The 27,577-nt window shown below is 41.6% G+C and overlaps 1 protein-coding gene and 1 long non-coding RNA gene across 4 annotated transcripts in view; both read right to left on the minus strand.

Annotated features, from left to right (window-relative positions):
* Positions 1-27,577, minus strand: part of LOC143354710 (uncharacterized) — a 235,594-nt gene that overhangs the window by 137,578 nt on the left and 70,439 nt on the right. The window lies entirely within an intron of this gene.
* Positions 10,260-10,725, minus strand: LOC143354843 (uncharacterized). 3 transcript variants are annotated; one of them, XR_013082398.1, is made up of 3 exons: positions 10,602-10,725; positions 10,443-10,514; positions 10,260-10,349 (listed from the first exon to the last, which is right to left on the minus strand). It is a non-coding gene; the product is annotated as an uncharacterized LOC143354843 (long non-coding RNA). The 3 variants fall into 3 exon arrangements; XR_013082392.1 differs by having other exon boundaries at positions 10,443-10,725; XR_013082393.1 differs by having other exon boundaries at positions 10,268-10,514.

The raw sequence follows: 27,577 nt of genomic DNA on the forward strand, positions 1-27,577 counted from the left end.
AAAGGATGCTTCTTTTATTTACACATACAAAACCACACATCATACAACATTTCAGCCACCAAACATACCGATTAATTATCGCGATACAATTTTATGGACCCGTAACTCAACGTTAATTCCCGGTAACCCAATTTTCGTTTGTCAGTCAACTGTTTGAACTCAAACGAATTATCATTTCTGTAATTTTGAGCCAATCGAGCGTGGCAATATTGTTTCGAATTGGACACGGCGAATATCTCCGGCTGAGAAACGATTAAGCTTAAATTGCGTTGTACATGACATTTCATTTTTCGCCATCAAAGGCTAATTTAATTTCTCTGTCTTCAATTACAACGATTCTCCGTCGTCTTTCCTGTCAATTACACTTCCATCTGTAGTAATACGGCGCGGAGGGTAGTTTCAGGAACGAGTCTTATCAGAAGTATCAAACGTTCTGCGTGAACTAGCGATGGGAATGGTCCAAATTTTCCCTCATGATTTTCAAGTAGTTCATCAAGTATGTATATGGAATAATCGAAGCGTATTGATAAGTAAAGTACTATAACCGGTACCCGCAGCTGATATTAATACTTGTTAAAATGAATAACGAATGGTATTGGTACCATGATAGCAATGGATGCATCGATGCCGCCATAAAATGTTCAAGTACTTTATCAGTAGACTACGGATTTTATGCATATGTGACAAAAATTAATAGATCAAATTGAAATTAGTAAAAATACTCCATAATTTGAAAAATACAATTTTACTCCGATATAAGACGATAACTCGGTACCGGCTATCGTCGTGTTTCGGATTCGGCTTGACTTTGTTCGTGAGTGGGCCGAGAGTTCATGGTTCCCATAAAGTTATCCTAATTGAGAAGGATCATGCCCATCACCGGCGTGGACGCAGAGGCACACGAACGACAGTTAGAATTACTTTCTCGCAGACCGGTGAAATCCGGTTCAAAGGGAATTAACGATACAGCTCGTGGAGGGGTAGGGAAAAAACGGGAAATTACACGTGAAGCACAGTCAGGTTCGCTCTGAGAATGTTTTCCGGCCGTGGAAATGTATTTTGCGAGCGACGTCGACGATACTAGCCAGGCCCGAAAGACAGACGGGATTTAATATTTATATCGTTTTCCGAGAGCTCTCGCAGAAATTCGATAAACCCTACGTTGCTGTTGACACGGGGATCTGGCATCCGGCCGTGTGTTTGTATGTACATCTATCTATTTATTCATCAATCTACGCGCGACTGTCTCTTTACGTATTTGCCCCTCGTTAATGTTTCACACTCGCTGCCTTTCTACCCGCCTCTGACTCGTCGTTCAACTGGAACTTGTTGAATTAAGGCGTTCTACTCCGTTCGCGAAGTCAATACAGCCGCAGAATATACTGGAACATTCGCAAACAATCATGTCGTGTCATGTTGTGCGTAATTGCATAAACTAATGATTCCATTTTGATATTTTTGTTTCGGATCATTTTTGTGCAATGTACGCTGCTCGGCGCATTTCCAGGATGCCGTTTTCAAGCCGCCATTGCACCATCGATATAAACGATTAAAATTTAAAAATATATATTTTTGTTTACATTATAACGTTAATAAATGATAGCTCAAATTTTAAATCAATCTACGCATTACATTTAAAAAAAAAATTCTAGAAGAACAGCCCATTTACACAAGGTTCCCCCCTTAATAGGCTTCCGGTAAATAAAGTGCGTTAATTATGTACATACAAAAATCGTTACGTGCTGTCCATTTTTCCCATTATTTGCGACATGTATGTGAAAAATTCTCGTCGGCAAAGGATTAACACGTTCCATAACTCTGTAAAGAACCTCGCGAATCAGGTACATACTACAGTGTTTACTCTATATGTATCCCAAATGCCTAGCCGATAAAAGTCCCAGAACTATCCACACTGCCGCGGGGTATACCCCGTGAAGGGCCACGAAACCGAGGCCTCTAGCTATACTTTTTTACGTTTGGCGTGGATCAAAGAATAGTACAGTGTTTTCTCGATATGTGTCCACAACACGGATTTACCCACGGACATATATCGGCTAGAAGATACAATTCTTTGATAAACTGCCGAACGTAGAAAACGCGACCGAGGCTACTCGAGCTTCGGGATCCCTCACGGGGTATAACCCACGGCAGTGGGGATAGTTCTAGGACTTGTATCGGCTAGATATTTAGGACATGTATCGCGAAAAGACTGTATCTCCTGGCCGACGTATTTCCCTGGCTAGACCCGTGATTTGGACATACAGTAAGTACTTGAGACAACATAACTTTTTTAAAATTAGATCAAATAATGTTTTTGAGAAGTTAGAAGGATTAGTTTATTAGACGAGGTGTACAAAATTTTTGAAAAAAATTTGAATTGGTCGGAATCGCAAAACAAATAGTAAAAGTTGGTTTTTTCAGCTTTTTTATCTGAGCCTGTATTGAACATTTAAAGAGTGTGTTTGATTCGCTCGAATAAATTATATCCATGCTGAAAATTTCACCGATATTGGTTACTTCGTTTACGAGTTATAAACGATTAAAAGTGCGATTTTTAGTCGAAAATCGTGAAAAATGGCAATTTTCCCACTTTCCCAACTAATCCTTCCAACTTCTCCAAAACACTAAAGTTACTTGGACTAATTTGAAAAAAGTTATGCTGTAATCGGTTTTGCTCCTTACTGTATACCGAGTAAACACTGTACTGCACACATCCCTCTATGCGCGAGGAAGAAAAACAAAATACAACCTGGAGACCGGAAAGCCGATCGAAAAAGGTAGCCCGTGTAACCTCATCGAAACGAGACGGCCGAGATTATGTGATCGGTTCGGCAACGTCAGAAGCGTCTCTCTGCGTCGCACCATACCGCAGGGCTCCGACGCGGGCGTAAGCGTTGGCGCGGCCGAAAAACCGGGGAAGCATTCAAAATTCCTCCGCATGCCAAATATCCGAGGGGATAGATCGATCGCATCGGCCCGGGGTGGTATCGGTAGTACCGGGGAAGCCGTGCGCCGGCATCCAACATTAACGTGGAAGCGGGGCTCTTTAAGCCAAGTTCCGGCAATCTGGCGTCAAAGGGGCCGGCGCGGTGGCGTGCCTTTCAGGTGCGGCGCTCGGAAAACGCGAAACGCCGAACGGGGAGAAACACCGAAAAGCCAGCGATCCCGTGGAGCCTCCGCGAGAAGGCCAGCCAATTTTTGTGAGTGCACCTTGAAATAATCATAGCTTCCCGGCGTAAGTGGAGTCCCTGGCACTTACGTGGAAACGAACTTGTCCTTGTGCAGCTGTGTGCGTGCTCCTGTAGACGACGGTTCCAGACGTGGAAACACACGTACAGTTAACTCGGCTGCCAGACTGCGGGCTGCGAGGGCCCGACGCGACGATACCCGCGCGGTCTAAGGTGGCTATAAAGACGCGAGCGTCTGGCAGGTGGTGGTCGTGTGGATGCTATATAATATTCATGCAGCGATATTGCATCTTGAGTGGTGCCATTAGAGCGGAGCGTCAGCCATCGCGGTCTCGTGGCGGTTTGTTGTTCTCCTGGCGCCTTCCTTGCTATTCAACCAACCCACCCACCCCTCTCCCCATAGTCCCCCCCTCCCATCTCTTCAGCACGACGTCGGAGCTTCTCCCGAGGCTTTGGCATTCGACCGTGCCACAAAGACAACGCAGGAATTTCAGATTTTTCTACCGAGAAACGTATGCTCGACGGCCAAGTGCATTTTTTAAACGTACCGCTATGGGAAGCTGCGCGACGGTTTCGCTGAGAACTCGGGTCTCTTCATACTTGCCGGAACCGGAGGGTTTTACGTACGGACTATAGGTCCAAATGCCATGTTACCGATTTTCTGTCGAAGCTCGAGCGCCTTCGTTCCGGCCATTGGACTATTCCCAGAGACCGCCGTCGTCCGGCGGCAGAAGAAGCGGCTGATCATTACCACATGGCCTTTCGAGACCGCGTTGACAGTTCCCTGCTGTGCGTGACACAAAAAAAAGGTTTCTCGGGGCTCTACAGGTCCTTAGGTAAACTATCGGTATCTCTCCTCTAGAACATTATGGAAATAGGAATGGTTCCTACCTCTTCGTGAAACAGCATCACACATCCTTATATATTAACGTAAATTATACATATATTGTAAAAACGAGAATAGTTGTTTTTTTTTTATAGGAAGTATTCACGTTAGGAAGGGGATCATGCCTTGTGAATTCGATCATTTTTGGGGGACTATGTCTCGACTTTTGATGACATTGAAATGTATTGTGGTCCAAGTGAAACTGGAAGAAATCCGAAACAATACACCCAAAAGTGTCCGATATCGTGTGTAATGACTCAATCACATGGTAACTTGTAGAATAATAATTAATTCCACATAAAAATTGCATCGTTTTGTCTTACGACACGAAAAAATGTACATGGAAACTTCTGAATTCTTGTCCATAATGACCTAAAAATGATTAGATGGAAGGTTCCCTGGCAGGAATGCTATGGCGTATCTATATCTTGTCCAATGAGACGAGACAGTAGACGTAAACATAGGCGCTCGAGTGCGACAGAGTTGAAGTTACCCTTGCAAGACGATTAGCAAAGGACGCACGCTGGGTGCTTCACTGCCTCGGTCTCGTTGGTCAGAGCATAGGTACGAATGCGCGGCCGATTGGATCAGAGTGCAAGGGACAGGCCTCGTTTCACACGTACTTTCAGCTATAGTCGAGATATTGGCTACAGCGGTCACATATACTATGTAGCGTGTGACGTCGAAGCCAAAACACTAGGACTACGGGCGCGGCTGATATGGGCATTGGCGGACCTAACGATAGACCCCCAAAAATGGTGGCACTTAAAAAATGGCGAAATTAAAATGGTTTTTTTTTTGGTTTTTATTGCGTCGTAAGACCTTACGAACGACGCGACAAGCGTGCGACCAAGGCCAGGTATAACAATTCCCATTGACGACGTACCGACCATTGACGTCATAAATCAAAAATCCTTCCGAATGTACCTACCACTTTCGTAATTTTTAAGCCAGCTAAAAGCAGCATATGCTGAACCTTGTTCACCGTTAACGTACTCAGATTTATAACCGTAGATGCTTGCGAACCAAATGTTGTACGTATACTTCCACTTTTCCAATTTTCCACTATTCCCACCACCTTTCGTACACACCTTGCAACCAATGAATTCTAATCATTTTAAATTTGTTCTCCGGAGTTTTGGCTTATAATCACTTATAAGATATAAGATATAATTTAACAATGCTAAAATTGATTTGTGAAGCTGATTTTCATCGTTCCATCGTTAAATTAGATTATAGTTTGAACCATTACTTCTTAACATTACAACTTAGATGAACAATATTCTTTTCTCTACTTCGAACATGGATTGTGTGGTGATGCTGTCGTGGCATCGGCGGCCGATGCCACGCGGTCTGTGACAGAAGGCGGCCGGCGGTGCCAGGCGATTCTGTGTCAGGCGGCAGAAAACGGATGCCCAACGGCTTGCCCAGCTCTCAGCGGATGCATTGGCATCCCCGGGGTGTAGAGGGGAGTAAACTGTTCGGGAGTTAGGTAGCGAACCCCCGCTGTGTGCGGGTCTTAGCTTTTGTTGCGAGCATCTCGAGCGCCTTCTCAGGTTGCTTTTTATGGTTCCGGTGCGTCTGTATTAGAAAATCGTGGTAGTATCCATACTAACGTTCGCCTCCGGCAAGTATGAAGAGACCCTTAAGGCGACAGCTACTTTTGTAGAACCGGTGCTTCGATCCCGCGCGGTGCCTTTAACCCCTTTCGCTAACACCGGGGACTGTACGCTTTGTCTAGTAAAGGTAAACAAATGCACGTAGCAGCCGACTGCGACAGATACAGTCCGATGAATGCGACATTTCGCATAAAGATTCGCAAGTTTAATATCATGGTAGTGTAGGGTTATGAATGAGACACGGTATTGGAGTGATCGTTTAGAGTGACTGTGGACGCGACATTGTGGCGCCAACGTGTTTGGGCCGAAGTGCGAAAGAAGAGTGTTTGGGTCTCGGTGACAAGAGTAAAGTGTTTAGGGTCGCCAAGCGCGGGGCGTACGTGACTGTTTGGGTTTTCAGAATGGATGTGGAACGGATAGAGAGAGAATGAGAGTGCGAGAGAGGAAGAATGAAAGTGGGCCTTGGATAAAAGGGACGAATGCGAGGGATGTTGTGTCAGTCGGTAGAGATAGAGTCACTAGAACGAGAGTCGCGAGCGAATGCGTTAAGTATCGAGTTATTAAGAGAGAAATTAAAGGACTTTAGCGAAATCGGTATGAGATCACTCCACACCTGAGACGTAGGAGTTTCTCTTAAAATATTCCTACAGTAGAAAAACTGTTTCCAAGAATCTCCAGACAGATCAGCAATAACGAGGAAAAATTGCTTCTTATATTTTTTTTCTTTTCTTTTCTTTTCAGCGTGAACTATTGAGAGAACGAGTGAAAAGCATTCCGCCGCGCGATTCTTCTGGGACATCCGAAAGGACGTTAAGTATTCATCGAGCGTTTTCGCGTCTTCATGCCTTCTCGTCACTCTGCGTGGCGCGTTTTCGAAAGTGGGATATCTCCGAGGCACCCCTCCCGTAACCGCCATTATCGCTTGCTTTCCACCCTAGATTCCGCTCCTCGCCCTTCGACTTAATGTCTCGTCCGCCTTTCAGCGGCGTTCCACCTCGAAATTACGTACGAGGAGTTGGAAAATATTAATTCCGAACACCGCGTCGCGTGTTCGTCAGACATCAAAGAAGATGCCCCGGCCCGACGACGCGGTAATTTTTGTTTCTGCCTGATATTCCAGGCAACTAGTTATTTCACATACCGCTCGCAGTATGAAAGCTGACATTTTATTCGGAACGTCGTACTCGGATGAAAGAAACAATATTAAAAATATTTAATGAACACACGAGGAGCTTCTTTCAGCTTGCTCTGCTTAATATCTCCGTTATCAATGTTATCGACTGTATTTAAATGGACGTTGATTGAGAAACTATCTGTTGTTTATTTGCATTCGGTAACACTACAATGTTGGAAGAAAAGTTAGAAGAAAAATTGTGGACTTTTCTAATAAAAAATTCGACTGAGCGAGCATTCACGGAGGAACGTCGTTCTCTCATTGGTAGATAAAGTAAGATAACTTCAAGCAGGAACTTAGGGCTCTTGTAGATACCTGGGAGGGGACCGGACGTTGATAAGGCGTTGATACGTGTTATCGAGTGTAGTATCAGGTTCGCCGGAAGAATTAGAGTTTCCTGAACTTTCGGACGGGGCTTTTCACCCCCAAGGGATGACTATCGGGACAAATAATTGCGTTCCTCCCGATTGTAGGCCCCTCTTAAATTGTTGGACTCCATTTGCCGTCCAGCGGGGAAGCAAGATTCTAACAGATGCCGACATGCTAAGAGCTTTCGTCCTGCCGCCTACTCTTTCTAGCTTTATAGGATTCCGTGGCTTTTTACGTTAGCTCGCAGGTACACGGTGGGCGGAGGGAGGAGCGGTAGGTGGCACTGGAAAGCTTCCACAACGAAATGGATTGTGGGGACGAAATCGCGAGTCTGCCAAGAACTGCTAGAAGAAGCCTCGTCTGTCACGCCCAAATACATTTCTTCGAGTAGAGCACGTTCCGTGCACGAGCTTCCCGGAGCTTTCGGGGATTTTAAATAAGAGCCTTTTTGGGGGGACCTGCGAAGAACCAGTTATACGGTCATAGTGCTTCTCAACGATTGTATTCGCTCTTCATTCTCGAATAGTCCTGTAGGCTACATTCGTCCAACAATGTGTCGCGTCGTTCGGTTCAAATTATTTCTAAGAATTTTTACAGAGACTTTTATTGTGCTTCAAATCATTTGTAAGAATTTAGAAACAATCTCTGTATTCCTATGATCATAATTTACTTATCCTTCGTTCCACTAATCTATGCAATTTTAACACTAGGGGCTGCAGGCACTAGTAGAGCTAGAACACAAGATTTTGTATACAATAAAGATTTGTTTCGTATTATTTTGATTACACAAATGAATAAACATAGGCGATAATTATTCAGAGAAATATTCCTACAATTTCTATAAATGTGAATTGAAGAATTTGAAATGGGTCATTTGGATTAGTATTAGCATAAACGTGGAATTATCGTTACTGAAGGAATTACGCGAATTGTCAACTCATACTCGCATATTATGGGAGATTGTATGTATTTTAATACTGATCGCAAACGAGAAAGATTTTGATTAAGGAATTTTTAAATCTGACGATTCCACGCGAGAGGTATTTACAATCACAGACAAGGCTAATATGAGTATTAATGTTGCAACTCGTGATTATAAATATGTACATGTTTTAATTGGAATAACCTGAATTATTCAATAGAATGAATATTCATCAATAGGAAAGCGGGTGGAATAAGAACATCGTGATAACATTCCGACAATTGTGTGTAATATTTATATTTCACTTTGACACTAACTTTATTCCCATATCTATTTCGAATCCTGCTTGTTTTATACGAAAGTCAATGTGAGATTAAGAACAAATTCCAATTGGTTCAAAGATGAAGCTCACAGTTTCTGTATGTACAATTACTGTGTGACATCGAAGGAATAATATCAAATTTCTGGTAGCACTTATTTGATAATTCTTCGAAACACTGTGTGGTGGGTGAAAGAATCATTTCTCCGAAGGATCACTTAGCACGCGATTTATCGTTGCAAAAAAACGCCCCCTTCTATCGTTTATCAGAACTTCCATTTAACGTCTATCTAAACGACAGCCTCCCGAATTTTTTCTTGGATGCCACAGCACCTACTTACCGTAAAACAATCACATTCTTGTATGGCGGGTCAAAGAATCATTTCTCGTAAGGATCACTCAATATTTAGCACGCGATTTACGGAGGCAAAAAGCCCCTCCGCCAATCGTTTATCAGGACCGCCATTCAACGACCAGCTAAATGACCGGCCCTCGAACTTTTTCCTCGGCCGTCTCTCGAGAACCGGAGTCTCATCTCTTGCGGGGTCCTGCCATCGTTGTCCAGGCGAGAGCAAATATCAGTAAAAATAATCGTCGTCCGCACAGGGTGAAGTGTTCGCTCGAATTCAGTTATTTTCTCTCCCTCTTCGCCGGGAACGGCAAGATGGCCGGCCGAAACAAAGGTCTGGGAATGACGTTGTTTACGGGACTGAATTGTTTTAAAAAGAGACGAAGGTCGAGCATCGCTGGCAACGGTCCCGCGAGAGGGACGAGGAAACGGGCCGAAAGGAACGAGGAGAACGAGTGCCGGCACAAAGGGGGTTGAACTGCAACGACGAGAGCCCGAGAGGGATGAAAAGGAGGGCATCGAGGAGAGTGAGGATTTCTCTAGGCTCGTCGACTTAAAGACGCGCCGGGAGAACTCGGCCTAGAGATAGAGAGAGAGAGAGAGAGAGAGAGAGAGAGAGAGAGAGAGAGAGAGAGAGAAAGTGCGCACTCAATTGTTTTATTGGGCTGGATTAAAAAGCATACTCGGGGCCGATTGTTTGTAATTCTGATGAAAAAGTAGGGCGATAAAGGAATCGTGGCCAGAAGACGGCGCCCGAGGGAAACTCGCATCGAGAGTGCTTTGTAAGACGCCTGGTTTTAGAAGTGATCTACGGGGACTGGTGATCTACAGCCACCTGAGCTAGCAACTTGAAAAAAATACAGCGTGCGGCGTAATCCTGGGCTGTGCGCAGAGCGAGAGAGAAAAAGAGAGAGAGAGAGAGAGAGAGAGAGAGAGAGAGAGAAAGAGAGAGAGATTTCATATAGAAGCGAATTAAAAAGATATTATAAATATGTTTCGCGGGATTAAAAAAGTTTGGTGTTGTTGTAATAATAAAAATGTTTTTCCCACTTGGGAGATGTTTATTATTTTTACGTGTTTCATAATTGTTGTACAAACTTGCTTATAAAATTGTTGTACAAGCTTCCTTGTTTCAAACTTGCTCGGTCTATTATTGTATATAAATGAAGGTTAACGCTTTTATTTTTTGCCACCTAAAATGGCATATAACAGCAGAGCATAACTTGTTAAGAAATCATAGTGGAAATGTGATTAACATGACAATATTTTTTTCTTATTTTTATACAATTAAACATTATACTTACTTTGTTGTATTCATTTTCCAATACAATTACATTACGATCAAGTATATACTGCGTTTAATATACTGACAATTAAATTATCAAACGAAAAAATGTATTTAATTATGCAGATTGTTTTATTGAAATTGTATTACATTGTCAATAATAATAGTAGCGTATATCTGGCACTATAGTCCACTTCATGATGGTTTTGCCATTTGGAAGAATCATTGTCCTCTAGCACTGAATGCAACAAACGAAATGTATAGAATTTTTATTATGCTCGTAAAGGTGTGAACGAGACTAAGAAATAGATGTTATTAAACATAAACATACCTTACAAGTCTTCTTCAGGGGTCCATGGCAGAGACCTTTTTTTATTATGATATGACAGTTCATTTTCACGGTCTGAGAAAAACAATACGATGAAACATTACAAGTCTGAAAGATAATAGATATATTTAACAAACGTATAACAGAAAATGTAAAATATACAGCATAAAACCAGTTCGTTTTTGCAGATGCCATGTAAAATCCTGACAACAGAATGAGGCAAAGAAGTAGGGAAGGGAACTGTAGCTTCCGGACCATGGTTGCGTTAGTGTACTCCGTAGTTTCTCTAGTCAATGATTGCTACTGTTGCGTCCTCCTTTTAGACGAGACACTTTAGAAAGAACGTGACAAACAATGCTTACGTGAACTCGTAAAAATGTAATTCGTATATTGCGCGATAAATGTTCGTTATAATCTTACCTTGCCTTTTATACTTACGACTTAGTCGTGATTTCTGATAGATTATGTGAACGCACGAAAATGCAATGCCCACTTCATGCGGTAAACTGTTTTCATGGTTAACGTGTCGGTTATTAAATTTAATAACTCGATTTAAAATACTGAAATGAATACACATATTACAATGACGTACATTATGCTATTTTATGTAGCAGATGCTACGTAGTAGTCATTTCATGTTTTTTAAAACTATATTTCCCGAGGAAAAATACCGAAGGAAATAAAAATTTATAATTCATCTCTTATCCATTCTAGATATTCTATCTTGTTATGTACAGATTATATTTTATGTTACATCTTTCTACTTCAATGTACATTTTGAAAATCCACATGGAAGAAATTTTCTATTTCATTAATCGTCATACAAAACAACTTAGGAACGTCTTTAAGTAAGATTAGAAACTAGTTTATAAAAATAAATGGTGCTTGAAACATTTTTTTCGACACTTCAGTGTTATTTTAGCATGTAGAATCTCCTTCCTGGTCGTTCTCAGTTTGGTGATACGAGTCACGAGTGACATATCGAGTCAACCACATATTGAACGTCTGCTTTCGATCTGCGACTAATGGACACTCGGAGCGGATTGTAAACTGCGTCGCAAGCTTTTAAAGTGTTATTTAAACAATTTTTATCCGTAACTTTAGCGATAAATAAAGCTGTTTGAGCTTAAAGTGACATTAAGTACGCGGCTGATCTGCAACTCAAGCTACGGGAATTAAACTGTTAAATTTAATAGCATAATTAAGCTATTGTTCAAATATCGCACACATAGTGTAAAAACAAAAAAATTAGATTTAAAAATAGGAAACAAATATTTAAAAGCAAAGGAAGGTCCAAATATTTCATTCAGTGAATTAATTACGATTCCACAATTTTAAAACATACGAAGTTTTAATGCATCAAGTAATCTTTGAAATGATTTTGTCAAATTCGATTGAAGAAAAATTAATTCCAGTCATTCCCTATATTTTACTGTACTGAGATGTCATTTTGGGAGACAAATTTTAACGTCGATAAGTCATACTCTGCAAATTATAAAATCTGTTAAACGTTTCCACGGGCCTTCGTATCGCCGCGGAATGTTCTTCAATGACTCCAAATGAATCAAATTTCATTGGGTCACGGTTTACAACAAGAAGGAATCAACGCGATCACCCACCTCGTCAGGAAACGGAAATTTGGCGTCCATTAAACGAGTATAACGAAGTTAATCTCTTTCACTGGCGGCTAAAAAATCTGAGCCAAGTAAACATCGTTAACGGCGCAACCAGGCACTAATTACGTATCAATTAAGCTAATTTGAGTTATCGCGAAATACTCGGAGCAAAGTCCAGCGAGCAGCGACGCCCACGTGGCCCGGCCATGTTTTTCGCCATAACAATCTCCGTTAATTGTATTAATTGGACGTAAATTACCACGTTCGCTGGCCCCGAGTCCCGCAAATTCATTAGTTGCGCGCAAATTGAGGTTCAAAACATTCCAAATTAACATTCCCGGCGCGCAACTCGTTTCAGTCTGTCAAGCTGTCTCCGCGAACATGTTGGACACGTCGTTGATAATTTGTTGGCGACACCTCGCCTGGACGGCCTCGCTCGCAATTTCATTAATCCGCGGCAAAGCTGGAAAATCGAAAATTCCGAATTGTATAGCCTACCGAAATATACTGTAGATAAACTGTATAAATGTCCACCTTGCAAGAAGAAAATCATAACTTTCAAGTGTAAGAGTATAATTGTACTGTTTTAGTGCGAATTTTGAATTTCAAAGTGTACCATTTCTTAATTTGTTTCGTGTTTAAGTATATATATACATTTTTTTTATTTAAATGATTTATATAACGTGCGGCTTAACTTTACCTGAGGAAAGCAGATATTTTTAACTTTATTTTTATGTAATCCTGTAGATTTGGGTGAGAAAATGCCGAAAATCCAAACGACGGTCACCGCATAGTAAAATCGTACATATTTACACACGCATAACTTTCGAACTAGTGATCTCCTAGGACTGAAACTTGGATTTTCGGTATCTTCTCGCCAAAATCTACAGGATTACAGTTGCAAAAGTTAAAAATTTCTGGTTTCCTGAGGTGAAGCTTAACCTAAAGTGCCATCAACATATAAAATAGATTTCTCGAACAATATCTCACGATATCATTTACCTTAATCAACTCTTCGATTCAATTTCAACGCATCAATCCCGTTATCAGTCATAAAAGCCACGCCCCTATTTCCACAATACGCTTTCTCAGATGCCTTCCGTAATTCTATGTCCCATTAATTAATCATTACGAAATGAAATGCAGCACTAAGACGATTTCTAGGTAGGACATTTCGCTCGTTGGCAAATAAAACAGAGAGAGCCTGTTACTTCTCGGTCCTAGATGGAAACTAATCCTCAATCAGTGACTGGGAAATTATACCGGGGAGCAAACCTTTATCTACCGGTGGCACAGTCTGTAAATCGTTCCACGAAACCCGGCCCGGCCCGACTATTTGCCAGGCCCGTGCCGCAAATATTCTTTTTGCGGTGAAAAGGATCCACGGTTATAAATCAACGCCGTGATTTCCGCGACCGCTGTTCTTTGTCCCCGTTGCCGTGCACCGCCGCCGGTTTTATTAGGAAAGTTCGTCAATTCCCTCGCGTCCCGTGAAACACCGTGATTTCCGACCGGATCGAAAAGAAAAAAAAAAGAAAGAAAGAAAAAAGCTCGAGAATATTATAAAGCTACCGAACCACGAACGGCGTAACTCGCTTCCCAAGTTTCTCCAAATTCTTTGTCGCGTAATTCAAGAGGTTCTCAGACGGCTCGCAGGCCTTGGGGAGCGAGAGTTAGGCGGTGCTAATGGGCTGCGATAATCGAGTTCGGTGTACGAATTAAATTTTAATTGACAAAGGGAAATTTCGCTGAAGTTGATCGTTTTCAGAGTGACAGAAGACATAAAATTGTTCAAGTTGTAATTAGTCTCCGCTTCGCGTCGCGTCGGTTTGTGCGATTGCGTGCTCTCTCGGAAGTGACGTAACGCGAACGAACGTAAATGGCGCATTTTGTTTTTGCATCAAGAGTTTCCTTGACGTAATAACATTTCGATTTGTTTATTCATTTAACCCTTGGACGGCGGACCATTTTGAACATTTGTGGCAGCCATAGTTAACTCCATTCTTTACACACTTTTCAGTCTATTTCTTTGAGATTTTGTTTCGTCTTTATTTTTATCTTATACATATAATTATTTTATATAAGTTAATCGTCTAATTGAACTTAATATAAATTCAATATTGTGTACCATAATTATATAATACTTTATACATGAAGCAATATTATAAATAGTATATACAAATATTGTAAATAGTTATATTAGAAAACACATCGAAAATTGGAAAACGGATTTTTTTTTATTATTCTCATATGTGTATTAATAAAAACCTTGAGAAATTTCTGCCAGTATTTGTAACTTACTTTATTAACCCTTTCGGTACCAGCGCTCTGTCCGCCGTGACACTCCCGCTGTACGAGGCGCCGCTCCGAAAATGCACACATAGCGCATGCTCAGCCCTCTTTTGCATGAAGATTTTCTTAAGCGTTAAATAAGAACTGTGCTTAACCCTTTCCTTACGACAATCCGCTCGGCCGGAGAACCGCCGCTGAACGCGACACTGCGCCAGAAAGTGTGCACATAGTCGGCGCACGTACACACAGGTCGTCGCGTGGATGCTGACTATAGTCGGCGCTCTTATACACAGGTCGATGCATGGATGCCGACTATTAAAACATTATACATAAAAATCCGCAGTCTAAAATATATAGAAAACATAGGAATGGACTTAGTGCTACATTTTGTGTAGAAAACTGTATTCCCGATTACAAATTTTAAGACTTTTTTGTATTTGAAATAGCTAAATAATTAAACTCCGTTTCAAAGAAATCAAGAAACGAGTATTAAAAAATACCGTGTCGGAGTGACACGAAGAAAAGTAGAAATCGTCAAAATGAAACATTGCATTTGTATTATTTGGAATTTTCTACCGTAGACGTCGAGGTGAAAATTTGAAACGTTCGTAATTGCAATTATATTCGTTAACGCAGGATAATGCTGGACAAACGCGCAAACAATTAAATTTCACCGAATGCTCGTTTCCATCGCGGCCGAACAAATTTCAGGTTCCCGCAATATATTTACGCGAATATCTCACGGGTCTGGGTTAGTTCGAGAGAGAGAGAGAGAGAGAGAGAGAGAGAGAGAGAGAGAGAGCACATCTAAGGAAAATAACAAACATCTCGAGAAGCGTGATAAATCCGTCAACGTCGCTAGTCTTCAGCGAATATTTGCACTATCCGGCCGTTGATCCTTTTCCTACAACCTCGAGAAATAATCTACTGGGCGTCCGGGGGTATAATAAATCCGTGACGCAAATTTCCCGGCTGGAAATCCTTGTTTACAAAGATTCGTTGCTGCTTGGACGGCAGGAATTTGAAATTGTACTTCGAATGAGAAACACGTTATTGTGTTCTCGCGTTGCTCGATTTTGTAATTTTCTGCATTTCTGAATCGGAAGGGTAATTTCAATTTGCTCGGGACCCTTTCCTCCGGTTTACAGCGGGGACATTGCGCCGGGAGACGTTTATTGCTGCAATGAAGGATCATTCGGGATTATTATGCGCTGGGTTGCACTCTTACGCGATGCTCGGACGACCCAGCTCAACACACCCATCACCATTCATTTTTGTCTGATGCTTAAAGCGCGCTTGCTAGAAAATATTGCTGCTCAGAGAAAGTCGAATTTGGGCTACAGAAAATTTTAAACTTGTAATTCATTGGCAGTACACGTTTACCACAATGGTAATTACTGTGTCCAATAAGTTTATTTAAAAGTTTTGGTCGTTCGAGGTTATTGTTAAACATCGGTCATTTCATACGCAACAACTTTGCATGAACAGAACTGCGCCGAACGTTTTATTAGACTATCTTTTAGGCTATCGAGTTTACAATGGTGGTATAAAATCTGCAGCCCACACGGTCATAAAGTGAAACAGCCAGGTAGATTGTTCGATGGTCAAGTTCGCGTGTTCGTCCCAGTATAGTCACGAGTAGATTGGCGCATCAAACAGGTTCAGTGTCATTCCGCGCAGGTTTTAGAACTGGTAGTCCGCCGTGTTTAATTCCGGGGTGCCGCATCCCTTTGCTGCATAGCATTCTACACGACCCGAAACGAAACGATCCCGGAAATTAATGGCGCGGTAGTGAGCCACGGCATTTAAATGCTGCATAAAAATTCACCTGCTGTCCTGCCTAGTAGTCGCTGCCGTATTCATAAGGTTGTTCCGTGCGAATTGTAAAACTTAAGGATTAATAGGGACATTAAAAACATTCCCGTAAATTCCCGGGGCCCGCGATGTAATTCCTCTGTATGAACGAACACACGCGGGTGTTTAAAAAAACACAGGACACTTTATTTACGGCCGTTCGGCTTTCGCACTATCTCCGCGGCGTTGTTTCCTTTTCACCGAGTGCGAAAATTTCTCCCCGAATTTTTTAACCGGAAGAAATCCGGCATCCGATACGCCCCGAACTGTGCGAGCTTTTCTTTTAGTTCGTTTGACTTTTTCGTCGGCCGATGTTTGAGCGATAAAATTTCAGGTGCTTTCTCTTTGTTTGTGAAATCCAATATGTTCCTCGACTTCGACAAATTAAAACTAATTCTTTATTATAACGTGTATTGTTCTCTTGTATCCTTCGAGGAAGATTGAAGACAAATTTCTGCCTCTCACTTTTCGGTGTACTTACATATTTGTAACATTTAATTATGTATATTGTAAGAACGGTATCTTAGTTGAAAATACAATCAGAAGAGTTTCTGCTTGATTTGAGAAAAGTTTGAAGAAGGTTTATGTTTCTTCTGATTATTTCGTTTATTTAATCGATTACTTAGTGCAGAGAAAGATCTAAAGGACATGTATAATTTTATATATTTTACATAACCTTATTTCTACCAACGTTGTAAACGTTGAGAACGTGCTATTATCTTCCTTCGATAATCTAACTCAAACTAATAGTTACAAGCTGCTACGATGGAAAATTATTGATGTCAGCTAACTAGTGTCTATATACGTAAGTAGAAACAGTGAGATATGTTCAGACACATTAGCCAATCGTATTCGAAAGCACGCGCGCTCATCGGATATGCGCGTTTGAGTTTATCGAAATCAAAGCTGTGCTTATCGATTATTGGAGCCGGAATCCGTCTGCTGCAGCCGTGCTTCGATTGGCCCGTGGTGGTCGTTAATAACTCCAAAAAAAAGTTTTTCGGCGCGAACCGGCAATAGAAGAAGCTGCTTAAAATCATCTCAGGAATCGCCCCCTTCTTTTTCCGACACTCTGTCTGGGACACCCTGTATAATAATACAAGAATAGAAAACACACAGTTCATCATGTTTTTTGTAACATTCTCACAACTCGCAAGTCCTAATTGATTTACTTAATGATTATAATAAAAATTGATTTTCAAGTTTGGTGAAAAAATTGTGTCGTATGTTATAACTGGATAGCGGATTTTATGCATTTTTGACTTTAAGAGAATTAATGTATTATTTTGATTACAATCAAATTACTAGTCCGGCAATTTGGATAATTTCTAGGTCTGTTCTAAATTCTCAAATTTCACCGTTTCACAGTCCAGACCGCAGTTATCGGTCAAATGTTTAAGCTGTTTCAAGTGCGAATGCTCGAGTAATTAGTATTTTTTCGTTGCAAATAACATCGTCGTTATTCGGTATCGCAGCAAACGTTCGAAGGATAAGGACAAATATCAAGATTTATGAACGTTGATCGTAAACACTGGGAATTTCTTCAGAGATTAAAATGATGTTTGTATCTCCTCATTACACGAGTTCGATACCAGAAATCAAATTCCAATTAACGTTGCCGTTTCCGAAATTAATATATTCGGGCCGGTTCGATATATACGTTATACGTACGCTGTCGGATGTATCACGTGCCCCGCACAGAACTTCGGTTTACGATATGAAGGCGGAATTAAAATAATTAAAATAATTAAAGTCCCTGAAATATGACTTTCAAGCGCGGTTCCATAACGACGTAGCTGCTGGAATTCATTTCAAAAGAGTAGCTGCTCGCGGTAAATACGAAACGATCGCTGATATCAAATTCTCCTGGTAACCGAATCACGAAGCAACTAGTTAGCATCTGATTAAAAAATTTGGCGAGCAGGTTCGAAAAACGGAGTCGCGAGGCCGCCAAAGTCCACTAAAACTGAATTAAAATTGTTCACGCGGATGAAATCAATTCGCTCCTCGTACCGCGTAGCCGAGGATTCCGGATTTCCCGATGTTTAAAAAGTTTTAGCGGATCCGTTGTTCGATCGGGCCATTTTAAAAGCGACGGGGGGAGGGGGAAAGGAATCCTGGTAGGCTTCAGCAAAGCGTGAAATTTCCAGTAATTTCGTCTGGACAATGAATAATAATTCCGGAATCATCCACTTATCGAACAATTCAGGTGAAGCCGTATGGCGCCAGCCAGCATCCGCGCTAATACATCGCCGGTTTTCATAAAAAGCGTCGCGCTCCAGTTGTATCTGGAACGGCATACCATTCCGCAATCCTACACACGTGGAATTATGCTCCCATTGAACGGGCCCTGGTCATTATTCACTGTGCCGTGTCTCTGTTTCCTCCCCCCCAGCGGAAGACAGAAAATCCAAGAGAAGCTGGAACAGGTTTTCCTATTATCTCTCTTTTCCCTTTTTTCCTCTGTTCTGGTTTCTTCTTTCATTCCTTCCTCCATGCCTTCTTATTTATGTAACTTCGGAACAATAATTATTCTCACGCAGGCGAGCGACGATCGACAGGCTGGAAAACATGAATTAAATCTTATTTAATGGCCAATCGATGCGGTAACTCGATAATATCGGCCGGCCCCGGTACACGTTCATCAACGTTCTCGTTACCGCTTTATTTATATTCCCCTTTACACGATACCTGGTTTAATTAAAATTGAAACGCGCCGAGCTGCTGCGACCGAAGACGGCAGCTGCTCGATTATTGCACAGGTGAACAATAGATCGAAGTGCGGTGCAATGTGCATCTAACGACTGATCAACAACGTCGGCCACGTTGGCAGCCGATGCAATCTTGAACTTTATGCAATTAGCATTTTAAAAATTATGTAATTTTAAATCGACGAATATCATTGTCTCTACAGTTACTCCAAACTAACAATTTAAATAAAACTGAATTGGCTCGAACGGGCGAAATTCCGTTGTGGAACTTTTTGGAGGTAATCGTCAGGCAGTCGGGAACGTGTTAATACATAATTTAGCGAACGAATCGCTGGACCTAATAAATCTGAAAACAAATAATCGACGCGGGGCGAGTGACGCGACTCGTCGCTGGCCGGTTGAAATTAAAGCGGCGTCACACGTGTCTGTCTATCTGCGGTCGCTGTAAACCCACGTATCCAGAATCAAATGACAAATTCGAGCGCGTCACACGCGGCGGAAAAGCTGCAGCTAGGGCCATTCCAGCCGTCCGGCCAGCATCCCCGGAACGGACGTCCAGTTTGTAATTCCGCGTTGCGTCCTCGGGACAACGTTGGGAAGATGATCGGTGAACTTTCCGAATCGATCCTCGACACGGATGACCCGATTCAGGAAAGTGAATAACTCAATAACCGGACGGGACTGGCAAACAACTAGTGGATCGATGTGTTTGTTCGTCATCCGCGTGATTGATGATGACCGGCGCGGAACGATGGGGGACACCGAATCTGGCGGGTCACGTGTGACAGACCGATAAATTTCAACCTTTCGCTAATTCGACTTTTCCCTCCGACAACCGACGCTGTCGACGTTCCTCCCCGTGAAATTGCCGAACTTTTGACGTGGCCGAGAATCGAACAAAGCTCGATATCCTCCGCTCTTTTTCCGCGAGGCCGCCGAGGAAAAACTTTCGCTGCCGTTCTCCGGACAATCGGGGCGACGGAGAGATCGAGCCGGGTCAATAGGGGTCTTTCTAGCTATGCGAATGACGTTGTTAATCGAACAGGAAAAATAAATAGCCGCTCTACAGCGGAAACTCATCGCTTTACGACCACTGTTCAGTTCAATGACGCATAAAAGTCTTCGTAAATTAGAATTTCGCTGCATTTACGAAGTATTAAATTACTGTTGCTGTTGCTGTCGAAAGATCCATTAAAAGGCTCTCAGCCATTTACTATTGACCTTAAAAAATTATGGAATAGTCACTGTTGTAATTGCTACGATTAGAGCTAGAAAAATGGCAGAAAAGGTGCAAGAACCTGAACAATTCGGATCGACGTCACAGGTGATTAAAAACATCCTTTATTTGACAAACAATGACGTCCGGATTGATCGTGGGCGGTCTAACAAGGGCAAATCGGGAATCTGGTTAAGCGTCTGCGGCCATTGAAATGACCTGTTAATCGAGGACGGGCCGTCATCGAGTAATAAATCGCCCACGCACGGTTCGCGGGTACGTGCACGACCGGTCATCGGTGGGTAGTTAAGGATGTGATTGAATCAGGAAGCACACGTGTCCTGGGGCGACTATCTTCGTTCCAGATGCTACCGGCAACCCGGCTTGCTTCCCTCGTAAAAGTCGACATTCGGTGGCAGCAGTAAATTCAAACTACGCGTGGATCGCAGAAAGATTGCTGAGTTGACAGAATCAAGGAGAGGTGGGGGGGGGGGGGAGAAAGAGAGAAAAAAAGAGCCAGAGAGGGGGGAGAGAGATGGAGAAAGGGACGCAAAGATGTCTAGGTTCAGCGATCGGAGAATAGACGAGGGGATTACTTGTCTGCTTCGAGCTATCTCTCGCCGCCATTACCGAGCCGCGTTTGGTTAATCTGACGCTGACATTGATTCGTTTTGGATTAACTCTTCTTTGGCCGGTGTCAGACTTCGAGCTGTCGTTTCCGCGTCGGCTCGCGTTCCGTCGATTCGAACCCTTCGCCTCGAATTTCAGTAAACCACTTTAACGTTCGCTCAGGCAGCGATTCCCTAACGAACGATCGGGAATCATTTCCGATGATCGGAAGAATCAGATTGCGTTAACGATGAAATTGCTGAATCCTCCGACGGTGGACTATTCTTACAACTAGCAGGAGTAACCGGAAGTTCTATCATCTCTTTTTCTTTGTGAACTCAAAGTCGTTTATTTGAAGTTCTTACGAACACGCCAATCTGTTATTGGGTCATTGCAAAAGTCTCGATACATCTCTAGCAGATGGTGTTGATGATTCCTGTAACAGTGGGATTGCATTGAACAAATGGAATATGCAAAATAATACTATTGTACACCTTTAGCTGTTTTTGACAGCAGGTTTAAGTTATTTTCATAACGTTTTCATTGGAAAAAGAATTGTAAAACGCGAGCGAAAATCAAATGCAATTAGGTCATGTGATGTATGAGTTTCTGGAGGTTGTTTGAAGTTAACATTCATCTTCTGACGCGTGCTTACATTGAGTAAAATCAAAGAAATATCGATGCAGATCGTGCTAAAATATTTCTGAACAGATCAATAATGATCGGAACGGAGTGAAACAAATCTATTTTAAAAACGGAATGAGGTGCGACCAACGAAGCTGTTTTAAATACTTTTCTAATTACATTTTCTCCAATCGCGCGCAAAGTCCACGGCTGAAATTGCATTTCCCAGCTTGATAGGTTTCACCAAAGCATTATTCCCTGGGAAACGTAGTAATCTCTAATTTTCATACTAATTAAACGATCTCCAGAATTTGTATTAGTTTCTAACACGGTCTACGGTATCTCCTATTCAATCTGGCCGTATGCAATTCCAACAATACGATTACGCGAGCTATCATTATCGTTAATAGCAGCGCCACAATAGTGTCCTCTTACTATTAGACCCCTTCCTCTGTTCCAATAATAGTGTCTTATTAACAAGCGTCAAATTTCTCGGAGAAACCGAGCGAAGCGGTGCACACAGGCAAACGTTCGCGAATCAGACAGGGAGTTGGAGACGGATTGTAGGAAGCGATGAGTCGTGAAGGCAGCGAACCGGAAGCGGCTGGATGAACGCCAAAGATCGAACACACGCGTGTCTCGGCAAGCTTGTTGATGCTCCCCGATGCCCGACAAAAGGATTACAACCCCGGGTTACCCGAGAAAGAAGCAACCGAATGATATTCGCAATTTATTCTCCCCCCACCCCTACCTCCTCCTCCTCTCTCGCCGAGTTTTCCGGGGATGTGAACAGATGGTCGGGACCGATCGTCGAATCGAATTTCCCCGGATATGCCAGATTTTATGCGGATTTGCCGGATAAATAGGCCGCTGCCCGATTGCGGCCGATTGTTCACGCACATTTTGTACGAATGCCGGGACGCCCTTACTCCGTAGGGGATGTTTAACATGTCAATGAGTATATTACGGAATCGTTCAGCTGATTTTGAACCCTGGACAGAAGGATAATTGACGAACAATGTTCATTGAAACGGGCGGACTCTGTCAACGCTGGATTGATAATTTAAATGCTGTTTGGATATTTAATTGTTCGGTGTGTTTGTGCCAGCCAATTGGCCAGAAAACCAGTCACGAACGTCTGAAAATGTTAGGGATATCAACAATCGTGGAACATTTGAAAAATTCACCAAAGTATGCATGTTGAATAATAGAATACTTTATAAGTTCGTAAATGTTAGGTGTACAAATTAATTGACGACTAATCTCTTCATATTCTTGTTCATTTTCAAACAAGCCAAGATACATTCAAGTTACAGAAACAATGCCTGCCATTTTCAATCCAGTAACGAACATAAAATCTATAACAAACAATAAATCGATTGTTGTGGAAGCAAAAAGAACACGAAGCAATTGAATGCGTTAATTACCGACGATCCCTACATACTACATATGCGAGCATAATATGTGTCACATGTATATTGATATCATATTCATTACTCATTTTGATTGAAACTGAAGGACTTAATTACACACCATCCATCGTACGTAATACACAGTAAACTCAATTAACACTAGGTTTACAGAGCACTAAAAATTACTATTTTACATTACTTTATAAAAATAACATGAATGTATCTGTCAAAATTTGTAGTCATCTTTTAAACACTATATACCCAAAGAAATCAATTTGTTAAATAATTGCTCATGGTTGAATCTTTACAATCTCAATATTCGTAAATTAAAAATATTAGAATCCCTCATTTTGACGGGTCCCGTAAATCTAGTGTTAAAAGTGAAAGTCCTACTTTATCTTTAATTACTGTCCACTTCTATCCTATTGAAAAATTATTAAATGACCACTGATGCAGCAAACGGGAAATCCGTAGAGGTTCTTCTAAATTTAGGTTCTCTTTCTTCTATATCTAGAAATTGTTAAACGAAAAATTAAGGGTTCAACATTTTTCAATAAACTCGAGATAGGTCCTTGATGATCAGTTAAAGTGATGTTTAATAAGTGGTGTCCTTAAAGTGGTGTATAATAAACCTGTAGACTATAATTACTATTCTAGGTCAAAAGGCATCATTACCTATGCATTCTAAAATCATTTCATATGCACCTACCTCACAGATTTAAAGTTATAATCATCTATAGGGAGCCCTCGAAACTATGCGGAATACCTAATACTCCGGGCAATCGCCACAAGAGCAAATCTGGTGGATCACGATACCCGCTAGAAATGATTAATGCCACGAGTAAAGGATTTGGCTATCGTCTTGACGAACGAACGGAGAATTATCTGAGAGTACGACGGAACGAATTCCTTGTCAAATATTTGCCGAATCGATCGATAGTCGTCCGGGACTTGACCGTATTACCGACCGGCTTTTTCACCCGGTTTCGTTCGAAACGGATTGACAATCTCGCTGTGCAGGCTCCGATAGATACCTCCATTAAGCACTCACGAAAAAATAACGTGCATAAAATTGCGGCTTTCTTTGATCCCTTCCATGGCTGCGGCGAGCGTATATTAATCCTGCATCCTCGCACCACGCTTTGAGACCTCGAACGTCGCACATATTTTAACACACAAAGAGATTTCAGAGCAGTCTTCTTCGCCGACCCGTCTCTGGACCCCCGGCTGAATTAACATTTTTATGGCATCCGGCTTATTCGCTACAAATTCGTTCTGTTAATTTGTGTAACCAAAGGGCTCGGCGGTGAAACGCTTTGCCGCGAAAGTATTTCCCCGACACGCGAAATTGCTGTTTCCCTTCACTGCGAGGAAAGTGGAGATATTTACCCAAGAACCCGTTGGTTTCCTTAATGACTACCCCTTTCCCCTACGTTCCATCTTGAGCGCGATCTATTCAATTATGTGGCGCCGCAGTCCCGTTAAATTTTCCATATTTAATTTGAAATTCGGTGTGCAGTGACTGTGATTACGCTGCAGATGCTCGGAGAAACGGCTCGACTCGAGATTCGTTTCAGGATGCACGCGAACAATCGAACGGACTTTCATTTTATCTCAAAACTCTTTGCCCAGCTAGACATGAAACTAATTCGGTAAGAATTTTATGGCATTTTCGTTGTAAGTATAATTGATACGTTGAGTGCCACACCAATGTCTATAAACGTCACAGAATCAAAACAGTTTATTTAGTAGTACAAGTATAGAAAAGAAAAGGTCCTCAGCTAAGAAGTATGTTAACACTTTACTTACCAGAGATTTATTAATAGGATTTTCAATGACTGCGCTATGTTAACAATGATCTTGTCCTTTAACCGCCCAAGCCTGTTCGACGAGTATGCGTACGAACACATAACCTCTCAAGCCTGTTCGACGAATACGCGCACGTTCACATAACCTCTGAAGCCTGTTCGACATAACCTCATTGTCTGTTAAATTGTTTAATTAATATTTCGTGTTTCATTAATACACCTTCAAAATTTGGAGTTAATTGGTCCAGTAGTTTTCGTTTTATGTAATTTCAAAAAATCGCAACAAACAGCACTGAATTCTCCCGAATTAATTATCGCTTGAGCCAATCCGTGCGATATTACCAGCTTGAGATGTTAAATAATAATCTCCAATGAAGTTAATGTATTCCGTTACTGCGCATTATTTGTTGGTTTATAATTGAAATTGCTATTGTTGAAAGATTTGTGATTGGTTATGTGACAAATTGTTTTCTTTATTTGCTGTAGTAAAAAGTAAAAAAAAAAATAGTAAAAAAATGATTCGGTAGATCGAAAGAATTCTGCATTCACGTATAAGCAATCGAACAGTGCACTGTGCAAACTAGACCGTTTGGCTAACAGAGGTTTGGCATATATGTTCGTATTCGCAAGGTCCCGTCATGTCACAACCGCTTTATCGACGTTTTCGAAATTGAAACTTCAATCAAATCCCTTTCGTCCCAACGAGCCAGTTTGTAAACCAGTAGAAATCGCGTAACAACCCAATAACGAAATTAATATAGTTTCCAAGTCACTCGTCCCAAAACTTCCTTCATTTCCATCTAAATACTCGACCAGCTACCACGATCACGGGAGTCCAACTAATCCCGGCGATAGCACAGCCATTGGCCTTGTATGTTGCCGCTTTATTGTTCGTACTCACGACAGCTAATTACAGTTTTCGTTCCGCAAAGAGTTTCTCCCAATAAGGATTCCATAAATAATATTAAATATAATGGTAATTAAACATAAGCTAAAAGTGAATGTTTAGAAATGTTTTAGAATTTTTCTGAAAAGCTTCCATTCATTTAATATTTACTTTTGTTCGTATGTTCACCTGACAATGCGCAATATTAAACGTGACTCGGCTTTTTGCACGGAACGGTCGTCCGATTGATCATCCATTGATCATCGTGCTATCATCGCCGCTCGCAGCTCGTCGCGTCGTGTCCTGCGGGCAATCCTACCAGCGAAAGAATTTATGAGCAGAGCAATGGCGTTCGGTGTGCTTTGAGTCGTTACCGCTGGCAAAGCCGGAAATCGATGGAGCCGAGTAGCCGGTGTGTTCTCACTCCGTGCCCGGTAGCTAATGTCTGTTTGCTTATCCATCGATCTACTCTTAATGAACCTTCTGATCATTATCCGCGTAGTCGTTGTCTCCTTCCGTTTCCGACAGTCAGATCCACCGGCCGAAACTCCGTCGAGCAAGTTTCGAGTCCTGTCGTCGCCGACTCGTAAAAGGTTCATGAACCGTTGATCCAGCGAGGGACACGTGGAGATCTGTGGATCTATGTATCGTCCCAAGGAGTTGGTTTAGAGTCAATTACTTGATCCGTGAACTCCTGAAGAGCCCTACAAACTCGCAATTCTGCGAATTTTAAACGAAAACTTTTCCACCTTTTAACATTGAAGTATTATTTTCAGTTGCTCCAAAAAGTGGTTGCAATGGTACAGGATATTGACTAGAAAGTTTCAAGCTGCAATTTCGATTACAGTAAAGTCTCTACCTAAGTCGAAAGAAGCTACACGATCTTAGTCAGTTCGCCTATCCCCTCTACTTAGGGAGAAGCTCGACTTGCCTCGGTCGCCGAGCAGTGCAAAGTGTAAACATGCCGCGTAATCCGATACCGGTTCGGATATATGGGTATGAACCACTACTGATCCAATTACAAAACTTCTTTATTTTTCATTATTTTTTTATAGGACTTTCACTAACTTATTTGTAGCAATTTTCTGATTAAAATGACACTAAACACGATATAATTTGAACTGTATTTAGTGGTTTAATTGTCCTTTTCTACAATTGTCAGTAGATCTGAAAGTTGTTTTTTAATTAAGGGAGAGTGATGTCGAATGTATGGCAAGTTTGCTTCGTTTAATAAAGGATTATCGGTCGACAATGCTTTTACGAATATTAGTTCGCGAATAGTAAACGAAATACGGTAATATACATATAAGTACGAGACTCACCGGTGAAAGGAACCATGTGCACAGTTCCGAATTACACGGTACTATTTTTATATCATCGTGAAAGTAACACGGTCTTTCACTACCATTGAAAATACGCGGAAAAATCGGCAAAAGGGAGATGCAACGAGCAAAAATGTTACCTCTGCCCGGTCTGTCCATTATTTCGACACAGAACGCAGCTATCCATTAGTCTGAAAATGGATTTCGTAAAATGCATTTATGTCATCAACTTCGCGATAGTAACAAAATGGACGTCCAGCTGCATTAACTGCATACTAAATGGACTGTCGAATTTAACTAGACTTCCATTAGACTTTCCGAAATGCAGAAGAACGTCGAATTAACGCGTTGTTGCTATACCCGTTCGAACTTTTAATGCCGCTATCTAATTTTAATCTTCTTCTAATTTCTCAATGGCACAGGGCTTATTTTCTGAACGTCGACACGCCGAGGTAGCAGTTACTAAACGAGACAAATTACAAAAGCTAAACGGAAATGTCAAATGTGTACCACAAATATTTTATCATGTTTTCGACGAATAGTGAACTCAGATTTTATTGTCGGGAAAATGCTAACCGATACATGAGCTCTTCGGTAGCATTATAACATAAATTAATACGTACGAATTGATGTATGTATCGTATCAACGCTAATAACATAAGCGCTAATTCATACAATATAAAATAACAGTGTGAAATAATTAAGCTTTACAAGCTTGGTATTTCGTTATTTTGTTATTTTGTTATTAACACCTAGTCAAATATTCAGTTTTCTTCTATTTTATGATT

The sequence above is a fragment of the Halictus rubicundus genome, chromosome 1, assembly GCF_050948215.1.
Source record: "Halictus rubicundus isolate RS-2024b chromosome 1, iyHalRubi1_principal, whole genome shotgun sequence".
Lineage (NCBI taxonomy): Eukaryota > Metazoa > Arthropoda > Insecta > Hymenoptera > Halictidae > Halictus > Halictus rubicundus.